General features: G+C 39.9%; 1 long non-coding RNA gene across 2 annotated transcripts; it reads left to right on the forward strand.

The window, feature by feature from the left end:
• The first annotated feature begins 1,485 nt into the window (after nucleotides 1-1,485).
• On the forward strand, nucleotides 1,486-24,294 carry LOC147350394 (uncharacterized). 2 transcript variants are annotated; one of them, XR_015148810.1, is made up of 4 exons: nucleotides 1,486-1,618; nucleotides 11,643-11,790; nucleotides 18,608-18,708; nucleotides 21,144-24,294. It is a non-coding gene; the product is annotated as an uncharacterized LOC147350394 (long non-coding RNA). The 2 variants fall into 2 exon arrangements; XR_015148811.1 differs by lacking the exon at nucleotides 18,608-18,708.

The raw sequence follows: 24,294 nt of genomic DNA on the forward strand, positions 1-24,294 counted from the left end.
ATCTCTACTGGACTTTGTGAATATAAAGATTCTGTTCTGCCGTCAAGTCATTTGCTCTGTAAAATAGTTCGTCCATTGATTTCTTCATTCAAAGGATAAGTCTTCATTAAGCACTTACCTACTCAGTATAAGGTACTATGCTCAAAGACAGGCATGTATATATACTGAGTTGGTAAGTGTAGTTATGAAGTTATGTCAGATATTAAGGGTATACTGCTCCAAGCCAAAGGTTATCTATGGCTACTGGAAGGAAGATGCAAAATGAAGGATCTTGCTTTAGAAGTCTAGAGAGAGCGTAGCTCTGCCAACACCTTGACTTCATACTTCCAACCTCCAGATTTGTGAAACAATAAACTTCTCTCGTTTTAAGCCACCTAGTTTATAGGTCTTTAGTGAATACGACCAGCAGCTGGAAAGGCCCTGTGGCAATGAAAGACATTTCCAAATCAAAGGATCAGAAGACATCCGTAATTATTAGATTCTATTATGTAGAAGAGGTAGGATCGCTGAGTAAATACAGGTCAACGAATCTGAATTTCAGATAAATAAATAATTTTTAAAGTGTGTATCCCATATTACATCTAAATATCTGCTAAAAACTGTTTATCTGAAATTCAAATTTAACTGGTCATCCTGTCATTTTATTTGCTAAAGTTTGCAATCCTATGGAGAGGGCACATGATGGAAGGTATGGAGAGGCTATTTCACTCCAGAATGAAGTAGATTGAGTTTGTGGGAAATGAAGAAATGGTGACAGCAGGTACAGGCACCCTGCAGCTATTTGGCTCTGAAAGGTCTAGGAGAGATGCTGAGGAACTGGGGTTGGAATAGAGGAGTGAAGGGTCAAGTGAGGATCAGCAGTTTTGTTTTGAAATGTAACAGATTTATGTATGTTTAAGAACTATCTTAGTCCATTCCATGGTCATGACCTGAGCACCTCCCAAAGGCCCCACCTCCTAAAACCATCACTCCGAGATTAGGATTTTGACATATGAATTTTGCAGGGGACACATTCAGACCATAGCAAGAGCCAAACGATGGACTCCTATTGAGAGTTTGATTATACAAGGGGAAAAAGAAGAAGGCAAATACTTATAGCTCACAAGAAGATTAAAAAAAAAAAAAGATGGTATCTAAAGAGATTAACCTTAGATAGAAGAAGAGGCACACCCTCCACTGTAATAAAATAAGAGGGAAGTAAGGGTTTGGCGTGTGTTGTTTTGTGTATTTATTATTAAAGAAATTGTTGGTGTGTGGGAATTATCATCTGCTGGTCTCTGTCTTCTCATTAGATTAAGAGGCAAGTTCATGGGCTAAATACCAGAAGGAACAAGACTGTTTTAGAGATCTGAAGAAAGAAGAGACAGTTTAATTTGTCACTGCAGATTGGATTGAACAACTGAGGAAGATGTCAGGCAGCGTTAGTGGCCCATCTGAGTTTTAATTTCAACTGTTTCACAGTCAGTGATGTTTTTGCTCAGTGGAAAATTTTACATGGGGAGCATGGAGGAGGAGGAAGTAATTAACTGGAGTAGAAGGGAAGAGAACCCAGAGAAGTACATAAAAGGAGGAAGCAACTGTGTTGATCTGACCTTGAGGAGTGAGTAGGATCTTCCTGGTATGTAGAAGGTGGGGGTGGGAATATCTTGCTTAGTGTTCAGGGAAATGGAAGCAGGAAAGGAAAAGGCCTATTATTTAGTATTCATTTTGGCTATAGAAAGCTTACATTCTTGCTTTGAGGGAGAAGAGAAGAGATAGTAACTATTTCAGAAACTCATAGGAGGGGAAAAAAATTACTGAAACTTGAGATAGTCGAAAAGGCTTCTGAGTAGAGGCTGGACTTCAAAGGAAGAAGGACTTGAGTGGTGGGTGGTAGAAAGGGTGGTTTAGGAAAAGACAAGATACCTGTAAAACCTGGTTTTTAGATGCCTTGATTTTTTTTTCCATGTTATTTTCCTGCTCATGTAAATATTTGAAATTGCTAATCTTATTGCAGAGGCTGCCATATTTATGTTTAAGCCTTATAATTTGCCAGGGACTTTCTTACTCTTGTATAGAGAAGAATCTCAGACATTCTACTCATCTAGAAAATATGTATGGAATGTAAAAATGAGTGAGTACGTGCTGTAAGCCTTCAGTATCAGAGGTGGCACAGGTGCTGTGTGTTCAGTGCCAAGAGGGGTAGCTAATCATGGCCTCACAGGAGAGTTTGGAAGCAGAAGTGAGCACAAAATCCTCTTCCTTGTCCTGAAGGTATTCCAGCTGAATACTCTTCCAGCCACTGTCACTCTGCAGGGGAAGGTGGGGGAGCAAGCACTGCACTGACCCTCCTCCCTGCAGGGTCCTGCCTATTCTAGGGCTGGAGGCATGAAGAATGACACAGGAGAGGGTTGGAGTCACCTGTAATCTCAGCTAAAGCAGACAAATCTATCTCCAGGATTTCATTGTTATTTCTAGGATTTCATTAACACAAAATTTACAATTTTATGAATTCCACAACAAAACTCCTGTGTGCACACCTTACATGTGTGTAATGGGTGAGATACTCTCATCCAGGATCATTCACTGAGTAATATTTAAAGGTTTCCAAGAATGTAAGAAATGCTAATTTGTGTGTGTGTGTGTGTTTTTTTTTTTTTATCCCTGGTTTGTAGTTTCATAAGGATAATCAGTATCATTTCAGTCGCTCAGTCATGTCTGACTCTTTGCAACCCCATGGACTACAGCATGCCAGGCTTCCCTGTCCATCACCAACTCCCAGAGCTTGCTCAAACTCATGTCCATCGGACCATTTTATCCTCTGTCATTCCCTTCTTCTCCTGCCTTCAACCTTTCCCAGCACCAGGGTCTTTTCCAGTGAGTCAGTTCTTCACATCAGGTGGCCAAGGTATTCGAGTTTCAGGTTCAGCATCAATCTTTCCAATGAACATTCAAGACTGATTTTCTTTAGGATGGACTGGTTTGATCTCCTTGCAGTCCAAGGGACTCTCAAGAGTCTTCTCCAACACCACAGGTCAAAAGCATTAATTCTTCAGCATTCAGCTTTCTTTATAGTCCAACTCTCCCTTCCATACATGACTACTGAAAAAACCATAGCCTTTACTAGATGGACCTTTGTTGGCAAAGTAATGTCTCTCCTTTTTAATATGCTGTCTAAGCTGGTCATAGCTTTTCTTCCAAGGAGCAAGTGTCTTTTAATTTCATGGCTGCAGTCATTATCTGCAGTGATTTTGGAGCCCCCCAAAATAAAATCTCTCACTGTTTCCATTGTTTCCCCATCTATTTGCCATGCAGTGATGGGACCAGATGCCATGATCTTCATTTTCTGAATGTTGAGTTTTAAGCCAACTTTTTCACTCTCCTCTTTCACTTTCATCAACAGTCTCTTTAGTTCTTCTTCGATTTCTGCCATAAGGTTGGTGTCATCTGCATATCTGAGATTATTTATATTTCTCCTGGCAATCTTGATTCCAGCTGGTGCTTCATCCAGCCCAACATTTTGCATGATGTACTCTGCATATAAGTTAAATAAGCAGGGTGACAATATACAGCCTTGATGTACTCCTTTCCCAATTTGGAAACAGTCTGTTGTTCCATGTCTTGTTCTAATTGTTGCTTCTTGACTTGCATACAGATTTCTCAGGAGGCATATCAGGTGGTCTGGTATTCCCATCTCTTAAATAATTTTCCACATTTTGTTGTGATCCACACAGTCAAAGGCTTTCACATAATACATTCTGAAGCCTTAAATGTTCTTTTGGATAATATTCAATTAGTAATTTATAAGACTATCTTTTAGTCTGAGATTATGTTCTTCCTATTTTTTATGTTGTTTAAATGTCCTTGTTTTATGTAATGCTGGTGGTTATATCATGGTAGGTTTTTGAGATTTCTTATTTTTAATGTTTTCCTATTTTTAATGTTCATTCTCACCAGAAATTATCTCAATGTTATTGAATTTCTGAACTTCAAAAGTCTAGGAAACTCTAGTTGTGAGTGCATTAGAGTTAGACTAGCTAGTTAGTCCACTAGTTAGAGTGGATCAAAGTCATAGGGTCTTCCAGACTGTCTTCAGCACACAGCCTAGTGACAGTGGGCGTGTGGGCATCCTGCACCTGGCTTTGGCTTAACTTTTCTCTGCTTGTGATTTGGATGCAAGACTGTTCAGATTAATAAAATCTGGTCAAAGGCAAGTCCATTGCCGGCATGAATCATAAGTCCTTCCCTGGGACAAGGCTGAGTGCCAGGTGCAAAGCCAAAACATGCTTTCACCTCCTCCAGTGGGGAAACAAAGCAATAACAACCTCCCACGACCACTCGGCATCAGTAGCTCTGCCAGCCATATTGCATCTTACTTTTCTTTCCTCAGGAAATCAGTAGTAAGATTTTTATCAGAGTAACTCATTCATTTATCACATGAGCAAAGACATTAAGTGGGCTTTTCTCAATTGAGGTCATAAGAGTCCTGAGCACTTACTCACTGGGGCTCCTCTGTAAGATCTGAGGTAGAAATCTGATTTTCCTTTGTTGTTGGCCACTTGGTCTTTAACACAGAGGGGGAAATAAATCAGTCTCTACTTGCATTAGGAGACGAAGTCTCACTGTCAGGATACAGATTCCAAAAGCATCTCAGAACAGCTTTGCTGAAATTGATGGATAAATCTTTATTATATAAAATCTTTATTATAACCAGGATTGAAGGAATTTTATTTTCATCATTGTAGAATTGCCCTTGTATCATTCTAGCTCAGTAGCTAGATTCTAACATAGGGTGAATGAGAATGGGGCGGGACTTTCTCTGTTGATTGGAGAGGTGAGCTAGTGTATAAACATGGGCCTCCCCTAGATTACATGGACTGTCATCTCTACATGGCTAATGGTCTTGTTTTCATCCTTCTTTCTTTAACATCTTTTCACCATAGCCTTAACAACTGTCATATCAACATAATAACATACCACCTTTAAAAACATTACTGCAAGATATGCTGAGGCAGAGCTGTGTTACTCTTCTGGAACTGTCTCATGTCTTCCCACTTTTCTTTCAAATATCTTGTTTTATAACAAATGTGAATGGATTTTCGTTTAATCTATAACTTAAAAAACTTCTTTTCTGAAGAAATAGGAAGTCATCCCTTTCTTGCATCAGGATTTTCTTTGACCTGAAAATGTCTATAGGATGATAAACACATTTACAATTAGTCATCATCAACGGATTAATTAGTGATTATTTATAAAAATTGTTAGCATATATTTGGTACTCTAATACACTGTGCAAGGCCTGTCCTCAGGTATGCTATCAGTTGGCATATGAATCACATACCTAAAATTTGAAGTAACGTGAAATGTAGTATGGCCTAAGTAAGTGTTATGGACAATATGGTATAGGAAGTGTGAAGTTGGACACACTAGATGTGAATTTTGATTCACTCACTTGTTTTGCTTGGCAAGTTTAATCTCTCCTAGCTTTGATTTTTTTTCAAAATATAAGTAAAGGAATGTATGACCTATATCAGTGGATGGCAGAGAGAGAGTCTAAGAGCGTTTCTGGAGATCTTAGCAATAGTAAGGCTCAAAAGCCTGGGATCTCTACATACCATTACAAGTGAGACCAGGAGAATGGTATGGAAGTGTTCACTAAGCAGAAAGCATAAAGAAACAGAGAAGTTGTGAAAAGCCAGCCTTTGGATGAAGAATGATACGTCTATGAGAGTAGAAGAGGAGGAAAGGCAGACTGATTAGAGTGCATATTGGGTCAGGGCTGGGGTAGGGGGCAGACTTTATTGTTTGTTGACGGCTTAATATGAGTCAGGCACTGTGCCAAGTACTTGGTGCATATTTAATCTTCACTGCAAGGCAACAACATGGGAAATAAAACCTCCATTTTTTTCAGGTGAGAAGTTGAATCTGAGGAGATTCAAATATGTTTCTTAAGGAAAAGCGAAACAAAACAAAATGATGACATAGGTGGTAAAAAGTGGTTCCTGAGTTGGAATCCATTCTCTTTGGTTCCTGAGGCAGGGCAGTGCTGTGGCCCTTAAGTTGCACTGTGGAACCCCACTTTTGTAGCACAGGCAGTTCATTATAGTTGTAGTCCTAAGAGGAGGTGCTGGGCTATTGGGTGGGGTGGTGTAGGGGTGTAGTGTAAGGGCAGAACTGCGCTTGTCCTGAAGGTATTCCAGCTGAATACTCTTCCAGCCGTTGTCACTCTGCAGGGGAAGGCAGGAGAGCAAGAAGCCCACTGACCCTCCTTCCTGCAGGGCCCTGCCTATTCCAGGGCTGGGGGCTTTCCCATTCTTGTTCCACAGGCAAAACTGCAGGAGAGAGTGAGTTTCTGTGCCTTTTGCTCATGCCTTCACTTGTCTAGATCCCGTAACAGAAAATGGAAATAAATGAGATCTGACAAGAAAGGTTAAGGTATTTAATGGAAGAAAGAAGCAAATATTTATCTCACACTGTGCATTACGTGAAATTCACACATGGCATATGTGGTCTCACTGAATCCTCACAGTGAGCTTGGGAGGTGCAAATTATCATTGTTTGTATGATATCACCCCACTCCAGTACTCTTGCCTGGAGAATCCTATTGGTGGAGGAGCCTGGTAGGCTGCAGTGCATGGGGTCTCGGAGGGTCGGACACAACTGAGCTGAGCGACTTCACTTTCACTTTTCGCTTTCATGCATTGGAGAAGGAAATGGCAACCCACTCCAGTGTTCTTGCCTGGAGAATCCCAGGGACGGGGAGCCTGGTGGGCTGCCGTCTATGGGGTCGCACGGAGTCGAACACGACTGAAGTGACTTAGCAGCAGTATGATATCGAACAGCTTTCTGCAGGTCATACAGAAACCAATTTCAGAACTGGGACTTAGGATGATTTAAGAGTAAAGATGGAATTGGCACAGAAATATGAGCATTTAAATGAAAATGTGTATTGCTGAGAAACTATAAAAATGTAGATAAATTACAATAAATTGTATTCCTCATTTTCTATCCAAGAATTGATGCTCTTTATTTCTTTCTGTGGTGTGCCTACAATAGAAAAAAATAATCACAAAGGATTTTTTCAAATAAATGTTCATCTCTTCATCTCAAAAAACAAAATTTCTGGTGTAGCTAGGTGATGTTTTAAATACTGAGTTTGACTTTTTTAGCAGTGCAAATAGTATCTGTTGATCAATGGCAAACTATACTCATGAATGAGCCAAGTCCTATAAAGGCTCCAAAACTTTGGAAAAGAAGAGATAGAAATCATTGTGTCTTCTAAGAAAACTTGGGATATATCTACAGACTTAATGATTATCTAGATCTTATGTGTGTCATTAGTTTCTTAATAAGGCTATTAAAAATATATATGTGTGTGTGTGTGTGTGTGTGTATCAATACTACTAGCATATTGTGATGTTGCTTATAATTTACTTTGAAATACTTCATCATTAACATTGTAATAGAATGGTTAGTTTCAATCTGTTCCTTGGGATGATTAGTGGCCCTTGCTGGAAATGCATATTTCATGGTATATTAGTTTCCTAAAACTGTTGTAACAAATTACCACACACAGGCTTAAAACAATAGAATATTATTCTCTAACAGTCCTGGGAGCTAAAAGACCAAAACTGAGGTGTCAGTAAGGCTGATTCCTTCTGGAGGCTCCAAGAGAATTTCCTCCATTCCTCCCTCCTGGCTTCTAGTGGTTGCCCATAGTTCTTGGCATTCTTTGATTGCCATGGATTAATTGATGCATCGAGTCTCTGCCTCAGTCTTCACAAAATGTTCTTCCCTCTGTATGTGGTTGTGTCCACATCTCCCTTGTGCCCACATCTCTTTTTCTAAGGATACCAGTCCTTTTAAGTAGGCTCTAATCCAATATGATCCTGTCTTAAATTGATTACATCTACAAAGATCCCGTTTGCAAATAAAGTGGCATTCATAAATTCTAGTGGTCAGGTCATGTATTTTGAGGGGATACTCTTCAATCCAGTACATGATTCATTAGTTAGTATGTAAATAGAAGATCCTACCCTAATCTTAGCTATTGTAAGAAATTCTGCTGCCCAATGAATGTAAGAGTTTGTAAAGTGGCATAACAAATATTAGAAATAGGTGTTCATTCATGAAATTAGTGGTGTTTGGATATATAGACCAGCTAGAAATATGAAAGAAGCAATTCTCATTCTTGCATGGATGATGCATAAAAATACAGAAAACCATGTGGTCTGTTCCCTTCAGCATGATATCCGAGGCTTATCTCTGACAGTCTCCAGTTAGTTTGCTGACTTGGAGTGCTTATTTCCCTGAACTTAGCTAAATCCTGCTTCTCAAATACTGTTGCATTGGCTTGGGGAAACTTCATACAGCATATAGTCCAAGTACCTACAAGTTTAGAAAGCTGAAACTATATAATGCTTATTGTACTGGATGTATGATACATTTTGTGACTACTTAATGATAAATGTTTGTATAGCAGCTTGTATGGCAGCTTGAGACTTGCTATCATACATGGTAGCAGGGTTGAAGGAAGGAGACTGAGAACACTCACATACCTTTTACTACAGGACATACCTACGAAAAAGAACCAGAACCTAATAATTCTGAACAGCAAAATTGGCTTAGGTTAATTCACAGCTCATATCCACCAACATTTTTCCATAATTTCACATCTTTTGTTCTCTTTTGGACTGCCATTCTTATCATCTTTAAAAATTTTTTTTATTAAAGTATGTTGATTTATAATACTAGTTTCAAGTGGATATTTAATCATTATTAAATAATATAGCCTAGCACTTAGATAATTATGCAAAGGTTAAAAGCTTTCTATCATTGAAGATTGTCAATAAGAAAATAGGTTGGGTAAAACTTGAACTCTTCACCTGGGACTTTCCTAGTCCCATGGCATGCCCAACAGTAGCCAGTTGGCTCCCGTGTCTCTGGCTGACTCAGTGTCTCTGGAATTCCCTCCTTCATACATTCCACAGGGGCCTCTGTTTGGTGGCATTTAGTACATAGTGCCAGGCATCTGTTGTTTTGGTTTGGGCTTAATCTGAACCTTTGTTGTTTGACTGGGTTTTGTATTTCTGAGGGGATTTTTTTAAATCATAAGTTACCAGCTTTGCTAAGCAGTATTCGTGGTTGTTGGGAGAGAGAGTTTAATTTGTTCTTATTATTGGAAATATAATTTTAAAAAATCTTCAAAAGTGCACATCATCTGGATTTTCAGAAGTAATTCTTTTGGGGAAAAAAAGATCTATTATATGGTTCTCGTGTGCTATTTTTCTTTTATGCATTTCAACAAAAAACCAAACATACAAACAAAGTCGTGGACCCTTGTCATTTCTCCTTGGTTGAGGTCCAGATAATTGACCCACATTGATCTGTGGTTCAGTGAAGAAGTTGCAGGCAGGGGTCACAAAACAGATGAGGCAACTGAGTGGACTCTGGAAGCAAACAGCTTGCCCATGTGGATCTGCTGTTCTCTTTCTACTCTAATCTCTTTGTCCTCATTCATCCTAAAGAAAGGATGCTGGAGGAGAGAACTACAGGGATGGAAAACTCCTAAGAGAACACAGTACTAAATACAAAACCAAAATGCGAAATAGGTTCTTAAAAGTGACGGTTGCGGGTTTGTGCTGTGTAAGTTCTGAGTACATCTGTGAGTAGGCTATTGTGTGTCAGGCTCCCCAAGAGTAAATATGCCCAGACTCAGGGATTATGTCACCTGATTAATATCACTGATAAACCAATTAGTACCATACTTGTGGGGAATAAGGAATGCTGCTGCTGCTACTGCTGCTAAGTCGCTTCAATCGTGTCCGACTCTGCGCGACCCCATAGACATCAGCCCACCAGGCTTCCCCATCCCTGGGATTCTCCAGGCAAGAACACTGGAGTGGGTTGCCATTTCCTTCTCCAATGCATGAAAGTGAAAAGTCAAAGTGAAGTCGCTGAGTTGTGTCTGACTCTTAGCGACCCCATGGTCTATAGCCCACTGGGCTCCTTCATCCATGGGATTTTCCAGGCAAGAGTACTGGAGTGGGGTGCCATTGCCTTCTCTGGGAATAAGGAATGGGGACAGGGAAATGTGGACCCAAGTCACAGTGATGGTGGTGAAGGGTGTTTGAAGGGTTGATGCTGTCAGGGTAATTTACCTGTCATTTTTAGGTAGCTGATGGTATTTTAAGAGAGTTTTTCATGTTGAACATACTTCTCATATTTCACAGGCCACACCTTTGGTGCAGGTACCTGATTTCTTATTTAGATCAGCTTCTTTCTCTTTCCCTCCCATACATAGTGCCAAGAAGACTAATCATTAACCGTTGAAAACTTAACTCCTGGGTAATAGTTCATTCCTTCCATTACAAAATCGAAGGCCATAGCTGCATTCCTTCCTTTATTTCTTTCAGAAGATTTTGTCGGTTATTCAGTACATGAACCTGAGGGTTCATTTGCTTAGTCACTTAGTAAACATTGAAGGAGAACCTACAGGGCAATAAATATGAACATAAATAAATATGTGAGGAAGAGAGAAATGGACAGGGATTAAGAGAGCTGCCACTGATGTTTACTGACTCCCTTTTGTAGCCCAGCTCTCATTTTTTAAAAAATACTTATGATTAAAAATGTATATAACAGTCAAATAATTCTTCAAGGCTCATAATGCAAAACACCAGCCCCTGTCTCACCCTGCCCATCTCAAGTCTCATCTCCTGAGGAAAACACTTTTAATCCTGTAATCTTCTGGTATTTGCCTCCATAGTTTTACATAATATGCTACACTGCTCTTTATTTGTCCGTTTTAGATATTGCCTATGAACTTTCTACAGGGAAAGATAGTGGTCAAATATCTCATTTCACCCTAATACACACTTCTACCTTCTGTTTTTATAATATAACTTATAATTTTCTGTCAGATATTCAGCCTATACATTGATGCTAAGTCGCTTCAGTCGTGTCCGGCTCTGTGCGACCCCATAGACGGCAGCCCACCAGGCTCCCCCATCCCTGGGATTCTCCAGGCAAGAACACTGGAGTGGGTTGCCATTTCCTGCTAGGTTTACATAAACAATATTCACATTAAGCCAGGTAGACACCTGGGTGTGTGGGGAACAGAATGTATCCAGGGTTTCACTGCTCCATACAAAGACTTTCCATCAATGTTCTTTTTTCCCCCACCAACACTCATTTCCAAGTTTCCTCCTGCCTCCAAGCCTGAGCCTTCTGAGATCCTGAAAGGCAAACAGACCTTCTTACTGACTTTATCTGGTGAAGAGTTTCCGTGCTGGCTGGTCTGGCTAATCAGTTACCACAAATCAGTCCATTGCTTTCTATACATCTGTTCTTTTTTTCATTTGTTTTCCTTTCTCTTATCTCTTTTCCTTGCTTTCTTTGCCCTTATCAATTTAAGAAGTTTTTATTTACTGAAATTATAATGTGTTTCTGGAATAAAGCATGTATGTTTCAATCTGCTATGTTTAACTAAAGTTTCAAATATCCTTTTAAAAGCCTACCTAATAATTCTCCATGTGATTATCAACCTCATTTTATAGATGAATAAAACAAAGATGAAAGAAGTTGAATAATTCGCCCAAAGTTGTACCAATAGTGGATGGTGATTCTACTTACTAATAAAAAACTTATTCTTTTCTTTCTAGCACCCTGTCTTTTACTGTGAGACACAGTTCCTGTTTTAAGGATTTTACAGTTTGGCAGAGAGATAAGAGAAATGAACGGCCATCAGAATACAATACATTAAATGTCAAGAACAAGAAAAATGAACTGCTGTGCAATGGAAATTCAGAGGTGAGAGAATTGTTTTCCTGCCCATTTCTTTGTGTCCAAAATCCCATTTGGAATTGAAGTATGTATTTTGTAGTACTATGCAGTCATTTCTTCAAACAGAAATCTTAATTTGATGGGATTTAACCTCTATTTTTTGGTCATTTGGGATTTCATGGAGTCTGGAATGAAGGACACAGTTAATTTGTATCTTCATACAATAACTATTCTTAAAAAAAAACAAACCTTGAACAATATAAAGTTTATATGTCTCTCACGCAACAGCTCAGAGGTAGCATGGCTGTCTAGAGGAGGCAGGTTTATTAGACAGGGTTACGCCAGGTGTCTTTTCTCCCATACCACATCATTTCTAAGAGTTTCCAGGTAATAACTCTTCTTAAAATGATATTTAGGGAAAAAAGACAGATTTTTGACTCACTAAATATCTATGAGTATATTTGATATTAAAGGCACTCGAAAGACAATTTTTGCATCTATTTATTTTTGCCACTTTATTTTCTTGGGCTCCAAAACCACTGTGGATGGTGACTGAAGCCCTGGTATTAAAAGACGCTTGCTCCTTGTAAGAAAAGCTATGACAAACCTAGACAGCATGTTAAAAAGCAGAGACGTCTCTTTGTTGACAAAGGCCTATATAGTCAAAACTATGGTTTTTCCAGTAGTCATGTACAGATGTGAGAGTTGGGCCATAAAGACTGAGCATTGAAGAATTGGATGTTTTTGAACTATGGTGTTGGAGAAGACTCTTGGAAGTCCCCTAGACAGCAAGGAGATCCAACCAATCCATCCTAAAGGAAATCAGTCCTGAATATTCATTGGAAGGACTGATGCTGAAGCTCCAATGCTTTGGCTACCTGCTGCAAAGAACCAACTCATTGGAAAAGACCCTGATGCTGGGAAAGACGGAAGGCAGGAGGAGAAGGGGACAATAGAGTATGAGATGGTTGGATGGCATCATTGACTCAATGTACGTGAGTCTGAGCAAACTGTGGGAGATACTGAAGGACAGGGAGGCCTGGCATGCTGCAGTCTACGGGCTGGCAAGAAGTTGGACATGACTGAGCAACTGAACAACAACAAGAAATTTTTGCCATGGATGGTGCATGATCATTTTCTAAAAAGATTTTCTTAGTTTTATTTTTTGAGTTTTATGGAGTTAGATTTTATGTCTATAATCCATTTTAAGTATTTTTTATTGTGATAAAATATATATAACACAATCTCTCACTTTGTTAAATTTGAAACGTGTGTTTATATTATATAATATATGGGCAGCCCTAAATTTATAAATGTATCTATATCTGTCCAGAAATGAATTGATTTTTTTTTGCTAGTTAAAACTGTTATCATTTTATGCCACTTGTACTCTGTGACTTAAAATAGTATCTGCTGAGCATTCCAGTTTCTAAAGCCAGTTGGACAGTGTTCTCTTCAAGGCTCTACTCGAGCTGCTTTTTGACATTGGGAAATTTCACCGGACCTGCATTTTCTCTATCTTATATTTCTCATTTGTAAAATGGGAATAATGACTGAATCTAGCTCATAATATTGTTATAAGGATTATTTGAGTTACTGTATACAACAAATGTGACACATTTAAATAAGTGTCTGGTTCACGGAAAAGACTATAGCATCAACTGTTTTCCTTCTAGCAACCTTGTGAGGAAGCAGTCTCTGAGAGCCACCTATCCTTCAAGGACTGTTTTGTTTGCTATAGTGAAGACTCCTTCAGTAACATCTTTATTATTTTATTTTTCAACTATTTGTTGAGGGTCTAATATATGCCAGACATACTGCTTGGTGCTCCAATTATCAGTTCAGTTCAGTTCAGTCATTCAGTCGTGTCCAGCTCTTTGTGACCCCATGGACTGCAGCACTCCAGGCCTCCCTGTCCATCACCAACTCCCGGAGCTTGCTCAAACTCATGTCTATCGGGTTGGTGATGTCATTCAACCATCTCATCCTCTGTCATCCCCTTCTCCTCCTGTCTTCATTCTTTCCCAGCATAGGGGTCTTTTCAAATGAGTCAGTTCTTCACATCAGGTGGCCAAAGTATTGGAGCTTCAGCTTCAGCATCAGTCCTTCCAATGAATATTCAGGACTGATTTCCTTTAGGATGGACTGGTTGGATCTTCTTGCTGTTCAAGAGACTCTCAACAGTCTCTTCCAATAGCACAGTTCAAAAGTATCAGTTCTTTAGCACTCAGCTTTCTTTATGATCCAAGTCTCACATCCATACATGACTACTGGAAAAACCATAGCTTTGACTAGACAGAACTTTGTTGCCAAAGTAATGTCTCTGCTTTTTAATATGCTGTCTATTTTGGTCATAGCTTTTCTTTCCAGGACCAAATGTCTTTTAATTTCATGGCTGCAGTCACCATCTGTAGTGATTTTGGAGCCTGAGAAAATAATGTCTGTCACTGTTTCCATTGTTTCCCCATCTATTTGCCATGAAGTGATGAGACCAGATGTCACGATCTTAGTTTTTTGAATGTTGAGTTTTAAGCCAGCTTTTTCAATCTTCTCTTTCACTTTCATCAAGAGGCTCTTTAGTTCCTCTTCTCTTTCTGCCATTAGGGTGGTGTCATTGGCATATCTGAGGTAGGTTATTGATATTTCTTCCGGCAATCTTGATTCCAGCTTGTGCTTCATCCAGTATGGCATTTCACATGATGTACTCTGCATATAAGTTAAATAAGCAGAGTGACAGTATACAGCCTTGATGTACTCCTTTCCCATTTTGGAATGCTCAAACTACTGCTCAGGATATAATGGAGACCAAAATCAGACATGTCCCTGCTTTCATTGAATCCTCAGCATAGTGATAGATACGGTCACAAATCAACTAATTATATAAATAAGTATAAGATTACAACTTCATAAGTCCTAGGAAAGACAGACTGCATGGCGCCTTATTACATTTGAATATATGTATTCAAATTCAACTCCTGAGAGACCAAGACTGTGTCTTTCTTTTTAAATTTATTGAAGCATAGTTGTTTTACAATATCATGCTAATTTCTGCTGTTGAGCAAAGTGATTCAGTGATACATACATACATTCTTTTTCATCATGGTTTCTCACAGGATATTGAATATAGTTCCCCGTGCTGCACAGTAGGACACTGTTGTTCTCCCATTCTCTAGATCATAGTTTACATCTGCTAATCTCAGTCTCCCACTCCATCCCTCCCCCTTGGCAACCACAAATCTGTTCTCTATTTCTGTGAGTCTGTGTGTATTTCTTGAATAATCCCAGAAGAACTCTGATGCCAAAGGAGGGAGGGGCTGTTCTGTGCAGAAACTGAGAACATCCTGAGAAACTAATTAAAACCTTCCTTTTTGATTACACCCTGGAGGATGGGAATCGCTTCCTCTCTCGCCTTTCCTTGACACAACTTGCTCCGGAGGAATGCAAAGGATGGGTGGGATCTTCCCCAACATGAGAGTGAAAGGAAGCAACATACCACAGAGATGACGGCAGTGTAAGAAACGCTGCAGCTGCTGGTTCCAGCTCCACCCTGTGGGACAACCGCTTCGCAATATTTCAAAGGCAAAGGCAACTTACAGGAAAGTTGAAAAAAAATGCATTCAACAACTTCCTTGTCTGGAGGTCTGGATAGGAGTGGAGCATGTTTTAAAGCTGCATTTATGGCAGAAATATACACAGCATTACAAACATCTGTGCCTGGGCTTCCCAGAGCCCAAGTGTGCATTTAAACATGAAGCACACAGTTTTTTTCAGAGCATTTGGCAAGAAATGTGATTATTGAAGCCCTTTGAATGTAAAAGTGGTTCATTTCATGTGTATTCCTAATGCTAGTTTCACCAGAAAGCAATAGCTGGGAATTACATCCAGAATTCCCTCTGCCACTGCTGGGAATTACATCCAGAATTCCCTCTGCCACTCTTTATTAGCAATGCTTGAAAGGAAGGTGTCCTGACATACTTAATTGTTAATCCCAGAAAACCACATTCTCTTTTAGTATGTTGCAACACACAAGAAAAAACTAAGTTTAAGTATGAGCAAGGACAGGTTGTCACATGCTAATGGCTGAGAGACAAAATCTAAATGTTTCACTCCCATTTGATCTTATGTGTATCTCTACTATCTAACTGCATCTTGTTCACTTTCTCTTCCTTCAGGCTGTTACATTTCATGTGATTGGCTCTGCATTCAGCATGTAAAACAATTAAGTGATTATTCGCTGAGCATCTACTCTGGCTTAGATAGGAATGTCTTTAAACTCATGAAGATCATAGTCTAGAAGTAGAGACAGATATGAAACACATAATTAAAAGTATGGTGAGTATCAGGAAGACAGATACACAGAATCCTCTAGATTCATATAGCAATAGTAATACTAATAACAACTAAGATCAAATCAGTGCTTACTATGTACCCAGGCTCTGTTGTAAATGTCCTTTAGTCACTAAGTCATGTCTGACTCTGCAACCCCATGGACTGCAGTACACCAGTTCCTCTGTACTCCAAAGTTTCTCAGAGTTTGCTCAGACTTGTTTCCATTGAGTCAGTGATGCCATCCAGCCATCTCATCCTGTTTCCCCCTTCTCCCCTTTCCTCAGTCTTTCCCAGCATCAGGATCTTTTCCAGTGAGTTGGATCTTCACATCAAGTGTCCAAAGTATCGGAGCTTTAGCTTCGGCATTAGTCCTTCCAGTGAATATTCAGGGTTGATTTCTTTTAGGATTGATTGGTTTGATCTCCTTGCTGTTCACGGGACTCTAAAGAGTCTTCTCCAGCACTACAATTTGAAAGCAGTATACGCTTACAGTTAACTTTAGTCCATACATTCCACCTATTTTATTATCACTATTTCCATTTCATAAATGAGAAAACTAGGCCCAAGAGGGATTAATTACTTATGTACTTTTCCAAAGTGGCCCAAAAAGAAAAGGGTGGACTGGGGTTTGAACCCGTTTGACTCCTGTCACCACAAACTGTGGAAAATTCTTAAATAGATGGGAATACCAGACCACCTGGCCTGCCTCTTGAGAAATCTGTATGCAGGTCAGGAAGCAACAGTTAGAATTGGACATGGAACAACAGACTGGTTCCAAATAAGGAGAGGAGTACTTCAAGGCTGTATATTGTCACCCTGCTTATTTAACTTATATGCAGAGTACATCATGAGAAACGCTGGGCTGGATGAAGCACAAGCTGGAATCAAAATTGCCGGGAGAAATATCAATAACCTACCTCAGATATGCAGATGACACCACCCTTATGGCATAAAGTGAAGAACTAAAGAGCCTCTTGATGAAAGTGAAAGTGGAAAGTAAAAAAATTGGCTTAAAGCTCAACATTCAGCAAACTAAGATCATGGCATCTGGTATCTGGTCCCATCACTTCATGGGAAATAGATGGGGAAACAGTGGAAACAGTGTCAGACTTTATTTTGGGGGGGCTCCAAAATCACTGCAGATGGTGATTTCAGCCATGTTTCTAAAAGACACTTACTCCTTGGAAGGAAAGTTATGACCAACCTAGATAGCATATTCAAAAGCAGAGACATTACTTTGCCAACAAAGGTCCATCTGGTCAAGGCTATGGTTTTTCCAGTAGTCATGTATGGATGTGAGAATTGGACTGTGAAGAAGGCTGAGCCCTGAAGAATTGATGCTTTTGAACTGTGGTGTTGGAGAAGACTCTTGAGAGTCCCTTGGACTGCAAGGAGATCCAACCAGTCCATCCTAAAGGAAATCAGTCCTGAATATTCACTGGAAGGACTGATGGTGAAGCTGAAACTCCAGTACTTTGACCACCTGATGTAAAGGACTGACTCATTGGAAAAGACCCTGGTGCTAGGAAAAATTGAAGGCCGGAGGAGAAGGGGACGACAGAGGATAAGATGGTTGGATGGCATCACTGACTCAGTGGACATGGGTTTGAGCAAGTTCTGGTGGTTGGTGATGGACAGGCAGGCCTGGCGTGCTGTAGTCCATGTGGTCACAAAGAGCTGGACATTACTGAGCTACTGAACTTGAGCTTGACTCCTGTGCTCTATACCCAGGTACGCTTTCCCAAGGAAGAGAATTTACCCTAATCTTTCTTGAGGCAATGTACTGAAGTTTGGAAAGATTTTAATGATTTTGTTGTTGTTTGTTTATTTGAATACTCCTCTAATATAATAGACAAGGGCAAATATTTTTCTCTCTAAGAGTTAAGATATACTGGAAATAAAAATAAGATGCTCTTAAATGTGATACAGTAAGATCTTTGAGGGGGAATGTTAAGAAAAAAATAGTGAAATTCAGATGAACTGTGGCATTTAGTAGTGGTGGTATACCCATGTCAGTTTCAATGTTCGTGACAAATGTACCATAATTTAATGAGTGACAGTAGGGGACAATGGGTGAAGGATATATGGGGACTCTATACTATCTTTGCAACTTCTCTCTAAATCTGAAACTATTCTGAAGTTAGAAGTTCACTTAATCAAAAATAAAATATCCATCAGTCTAACCAACCCTCACTGATCCTTTATTAGCTGCACACTGACCAGCTCTCTAGGAGACAGGTGGCTCCTCTCTGGCATCCTCTGTCTGCTGTGTAGGCAGGGCAACATCTTTAGTGTTGCACGGGGCAGCTGTGCCTACTTGTCTCCAGGCTGCTTTCTGGCCAGGCCAGGCATGCCCTTCATTTGAGCTGGGCCATCCTCTGTGGCTTGGGTATGCACCTGCTTACCACTGTCTCTTTGTTATTTTCCTTTGTGGCCATTGGTGTCTTCTATTCCTTACCCTCATTCCATCAAGCAACATGGTATCTTAACTTTGTTCTGTTCCATCCTCATGTAGCAGGTTCTAAATCAAGTATTGATGTCAGAGTTCTTATTCCCGTTGGTGGACACTGGCAGGCTGAAGCCTGGGGGAGCAGACAGTGATGACTCCTGTGGAAGGTGAGTCTCTGAGGAGGCTTGTCCACTTGTGCAGTAGCTGCTGTTTTATTATAGTCACCTGGGGTTTGAAAACTCTCAGTCTCTGCCATACTGCAGATAGCTTCCTGTGGCTAAGGAAAGCTGAAAGCCAGCTAGCTGAGGAATCAATACAGGAAGACTCAGTCCAGGAACCTGGGAAAGAGTGAGAACAATTTTGAGTTAGGTGATATGGGTTATCTTTGTAAAGTCTCATTGATTATGTCACTTAAATATGTCTCAAATATATTTCCTCCTGTATCAATCAGAATGCAACCAAAAGAAGAAATACCTCTCCAGATAGTTTAAAAGGGATTTTTATATAGAAAGTAAATGATGCAGATAGTGGAACAGTTGAGAAGCCAAACAGGAGACAAAGCCGCTACTCAGATATTGGCCACAGCAGGAAGCCACAACCAGCCCTGGACTGGAGGGACAAAAGAAGGAAGTGGGGTTCCCAGAGCCCGGGGCGGGATCCTTGGGCAGAAGCCAGATTTGGGGCCTGCTCACGTGCCAAGGAAGAGATGCAGCAGCTGCTGGAATTGTCACCTGAGACCCAGAGAGGTTGAATGAAATATACTGAATTTTTCTTTCCTCCTGCTTCCTGATCTCCTGCCAGTAACTATCAGTGGCCTAAGCTAATTAGAAATCAGCTGACATGGAAGTATGGTAAGCATAGCCAAGAGAGGTCAGCTTCCTTCCTCAAAGCACAGAGACTCTGCCACTGCCTAGGGGGTTAAAGCCTCCACCATCTGTTAGATGGGACTTCCCGGGTGGTGCTAGTGGTAAAGAACCCTCTTGCCAATGCAAGAGAGGAAAGAGATGCAGATTCCAACCCTGGGTTGAAAAGATCCCCTGGAGAAGGGCATGGCAACCCACTCCAGTATTCTTGCCTGGAGAATCCCATGGAGAGATGGGCCTGGCTGGCTACAGTCCATAGTGTTGCAAAGAGTCTGATCGACTGAAGGGACTTAGCATAATATACCAGAGTGATGTTGCTAAAATACAAACATATGCATTAAGCTCCTATTTAAACGCTTATCTGACTCCCTGCCAACTGCAGGCTCAGCCCAAGCTTTTTAGCAGCATGGACAGGGCCCCACTCCTGCATGCCTCTCTAGCCTCATCTACAACTCCCTGCATGGCACAGCTTCCATGCACTGAAGACCACGGGGCACACCGAGTGGTGTCAGCTACTTGAGGCTTGCTTTGTGGACCTCAGAAGAGGCTCCCTGGCCCAAGTATCCAGATTGTCATGGTGGGAACCGCAGCCTGAGATGGCACTCTCAAGTGGCTTCGGGGACCACCATGAGGGCGCCTGGAGAATGAGAGGACTTGCAGTGAGTGCATGAGAGAGCACATAACACTCTGTAGAGCCTCCTGGGAAATGGGTGAGAGGAGAAATGGAAGAGCCTTGATGGGATATTGGGGCATGAGTCAGTGAGATCCCAGTGCTTATCAGTGAAATCCACCAGACTGGTTAAATTTGAGGAAACCGAGATTATGTGTGAATGAGAACAGAGGTCAAGGTCTAAATATGTTGCTTAGCCTATTGTTAGTAAAATTATTCCATCAATTAAAAGATCTCTGGCAGAATGAATAAATATGAGGACTCAATTCTGATAGGCCCTAGAAACTATTTACCTGTCATGAGGCCTTAATTAAAATGAAGAAAGAAATTAACATACATGGGCCTCTTAGGGAGCAATCAAGTTTTAGAATATATGGTGAGGAAAATTAAAAGGTAGAAAACATGAGTTTGAGATATCTGACAAGGTTTCAATGAAGTTTCATATGGTCTAGACTTTTTAAAATATCTTGTCACACCATACATATATATATCAATCTTCTCTGTGTTCCCTGATAGTCTTACTGTAATGTGAACCTCCCTTGTGGTGAAGTTAAAAAGTAACATTACTCTTCAACATCAAAGGAAAGCAAACATTTATTTAGCTAACATAATGTGCCAAGCATTGAGCTGGGCAGATTATGTAATGCATTTCATTTTGCTATGGTAATTTTTCTCTGACAGATGAGGGAAATGAGACTTAGAGAGATTAAATGACTTGTCCAAGGCTGCATAGCAAGTGGAGGCATTGGTACTTAAACCTAAGTCTCCTTTTACAACCCCACATTTTTTGTCTTTTACTAAGCAACCCTCATGATGGAGCACAAGTAAAAATAACTTAGTATTGAATTCAGTTTTCTCACCAAGAACATGAAAATAACATTTGGGTATATTTCCAAACAAGATTACCCTAAAATGCTATATAGGCAGATTTCGGAAAAATACAGAATTCATTTTGAAGGTTTATTTTTCTATTGAACATGAAGATTTTTGCATCTCTCAAAATCTAGGCATTATTGTGGCATCCTTGATCTGTTCAGCCTTTGAACTAAAATATTTGTTATCTTCTCAGGTGGTGCTAGTGGTAAAGAATCCACCTCCAATGAAGGAGATGCAGGTTCAATCCCTGAGTTGGAAAATCCCTTGGAGAAGGAAATGACAACCCAGTCCAGTATTCTTGCCTGGAAATTTCCATGGACAGAGGAGTTTGGCGGGCTACAGTCCATGGGGCTGCAAAGAGTTGGACATGACTGAGCATGCATATGTATATTTATTATCCTATCATTTTGAGTTTTCAGTATCAAACACTGGTTAATATCATTGTTGCATGTTGGGAGGAATCCTTGGAAAGAGGATTCTGAGATGGAGATAGGTGTTTAGGGGCATTTGTTAAGTAGTGCTCTTAGGAATCAGCCCCTTGAAGAGAAAGAAGAAAGAACTCACCACAGCATTCACCACAATGACAAATACAATTCTTAACAAATCAATGTGTATACAATAAATGTATATATGTGCTGATATGCAGTATGTGGTAAAATATCTAAATACATGCAATAGAGTAATAAATGTTTGCTTTGTATAATTGTAAAATATACATTTGTTGTATAGACAAATGGTAAAGGCAATAACTACCTACCTGGATCAGGATGAAGGCTGAACTTCAAAGAATTGTAAATTGGACAATGTAAGTGCCTACAGACTGAAAGCACAGTGTCCCCATCTCTGGTCCAAGAGGGAGCAGAAACTCAGGACTTCCTGAGGCTCTCACAGTCCTTACCACCACGGCATTTGTTGCTAGGCCAGTAGTAAGAATGTGTCAGTGTGCTGAGTGATAGTGTCCTGTGTACACAGAATGCTGCTAGGCTTATTGACTTGGTTTTTACATGTTTGCTGACTCTAAAGACTAATACATAATGAGTGGAAACAGAAAAAAAGAAATCAACATGTGGTAAAAACTTAAAAAAAAAAGAACATTCATTCCTCAGAAACGGTACTGGCATTACCTCTACTTACTTAGTCAACTTCTTCCTGTTTCAGGAATTCCCATCAACTGACAGTTATATTCCAGGAGTCTAAGAAGGCAGATATCTGACCATAGACAGTGAATGTGGAGAATCCCCAGCCATCCAAGGGGAGAGGAAGCAGAGGCTAACATCGCCATGCCTTTTAGGTTTGGTGCTTGGGTGCTTACAAGACTCTGCTAGGCTGTCTTTTCTTTTTTTTTGTTGTTTTTATTTTATTTTTTTTTAATTCTTTTTTTTTTTAACTTTTATTTTATTTTTAAACTTTACAATATTGTATTAGTTTTGCCAAATATCGAAATAGGCTGCCTTTTCCTTCCAGCCATCTCTGCCTCTAACTCCGCAGCCTCAATCCAGAGAACTCAGGATCTTCATGGCTCCTGGAAGGCCCTACATAATGGCTGGTGCCCAGAGGGTACATGTAACATGTTCACAGTGATTGAAAGGACAAGTGCCTTCAATTTGTTCAGGTGGAGCTGCAGTATATAGAATGCATACCTAGCGTGAGTTGAGCTGTGCTTTGAGTTAAGAAATACAGCTGCCCGAGGCAATCCTGAAGATGTTGGCCCTCCTAAATGACAGACTCCTTCATTGTTGACATTTTTCTTCCTTTAGTCCTTTTAGACAATGAGTTAAGTCTGATTTAGCTATTGTTAATATTATGAAGTCTTAATCAAACCCCAAAGATGTGGATGAACCTTATATGTTCTTTTCAAAAAAAATATTTTGTCTATCCATGCATTTATTCATTTGCTCATTCATTTATAGTTCAATTGCTGTTTTGTTTCATGGTCACCTAGTCCAGGTATTTGCTCTAAGGCTGAAGTACAGAACTAGTATTGTGTACAGTGACTGTTGTTTGAAAATTTAGCGCTGGATATTTAGAGTGAAAGAATTCCAGTTAGTCTGATTATCATTGTGATGAAATAGCAGGCAGTCTTTCTCATGTTTATTTTCTTCTTAACTTTCTCAAAATAATGTCACATAATTCAGAAGCCTTACTCTTTGCTGCTTCTTGTCCTCTGTCAAGCCATCATTCAGGAGGGTGCCCTAATTAATTTTCTCTTGATATGTTTTAGCTTTTGTTAAACCTCATATCATCTTGTTCTAATTCCTTTACATAGTATTGTGATTTTATCACAGTTTTCTTGTTTATATCATTGCTATATACCAGAAGCAAACTTTATCTGGACCCCCGATATTTCATCAGGGCATCTGGTTTTCTAGCAGCTTCCTTATGAGTATCAGTAGGTTAGATTCCCTCTCTGGTTTGTTTTGTGGCTATGGGCAAGTGAAACTCCATGAACCTTAACTTCTCCATTTGCAAAATAGGATAATAATACTTACCTCCCACACATGCTGGGTGTTGTGAGAATTAAAAAGATAATGTTTGCAAAGTGCTTTGTAAAAACATGGAGCCTTTCATCTAAGGATGGAGCTCAGATGTTATTATTTCTGTTGTTACTGTCAGTCATGTTCCCACATGGCTTTATGTTGATCGTGTTTTTAACTGCAGTAGAGGTGAATCACAGAGATGAGAGATGGTGAAGACACAGCAGGTCATCTAGTTCAAACGTATTAGAGAATTCTTCCCCGGCAACACTCTCTTGGTACTTTAGTCTTGCTATTTTTAAGTCCCAAAGCACCAAACATTACAGGGTCCATTTCTTCCTGCTTGACAGCAGAACTCTTCTAAAGAACAGTTTCAATGGCAACTTTTGACCTAAGTATTTTCTTAACGACCCAATTGGAACAACTTTTTGAGTCTCTTCTAGGAGAATACTTTTGCTTGGTATAAGGGTTATAGTTATTTTTAGGACCCTTTACGACTTTCCTGGGGAAATGGAGTTACAGTCCATTAGCTTCCTTCTGATGATATTCTGTACAATGTTCACCTCAAACGTTCAATTTAGGAATTTCTTAACCATTGGTCCACAGAGCAAACCAAACCAAACCAAATCTTGTTCAGAGATATCACATTTCAAACGCAATTAACCTGCTTTAAATTCAGTCTCAGAAGACTGAAAGAATGTGCTAACTTCCACCTTGTGACCTGCAAGTATTTTGCTTTTGGTAGATGTATAAGCTATCACTGAGGATAAGTTCGAAATCTGATAGTCTGTAGATATTTGTTGAATGAATAAATGGACCATTCATATTTACATGTATGGTTCATTGTTACTTGATTCAGTAGGATAGTAA

Source organism: Bos grunniens, chromosome 20 (assembly GCF_055505025.1).
Source record: "Bos grunniens cultivar Pamir isolate PY7600 chromosome 20, Bosgru_T2T1.0, whole genome shotgun sequence".
NCBI lineage: Eukaryota > Metazoa > Chordata > Mammalia > Artiodactyla > Bovidae > Bos > Bos grunniens.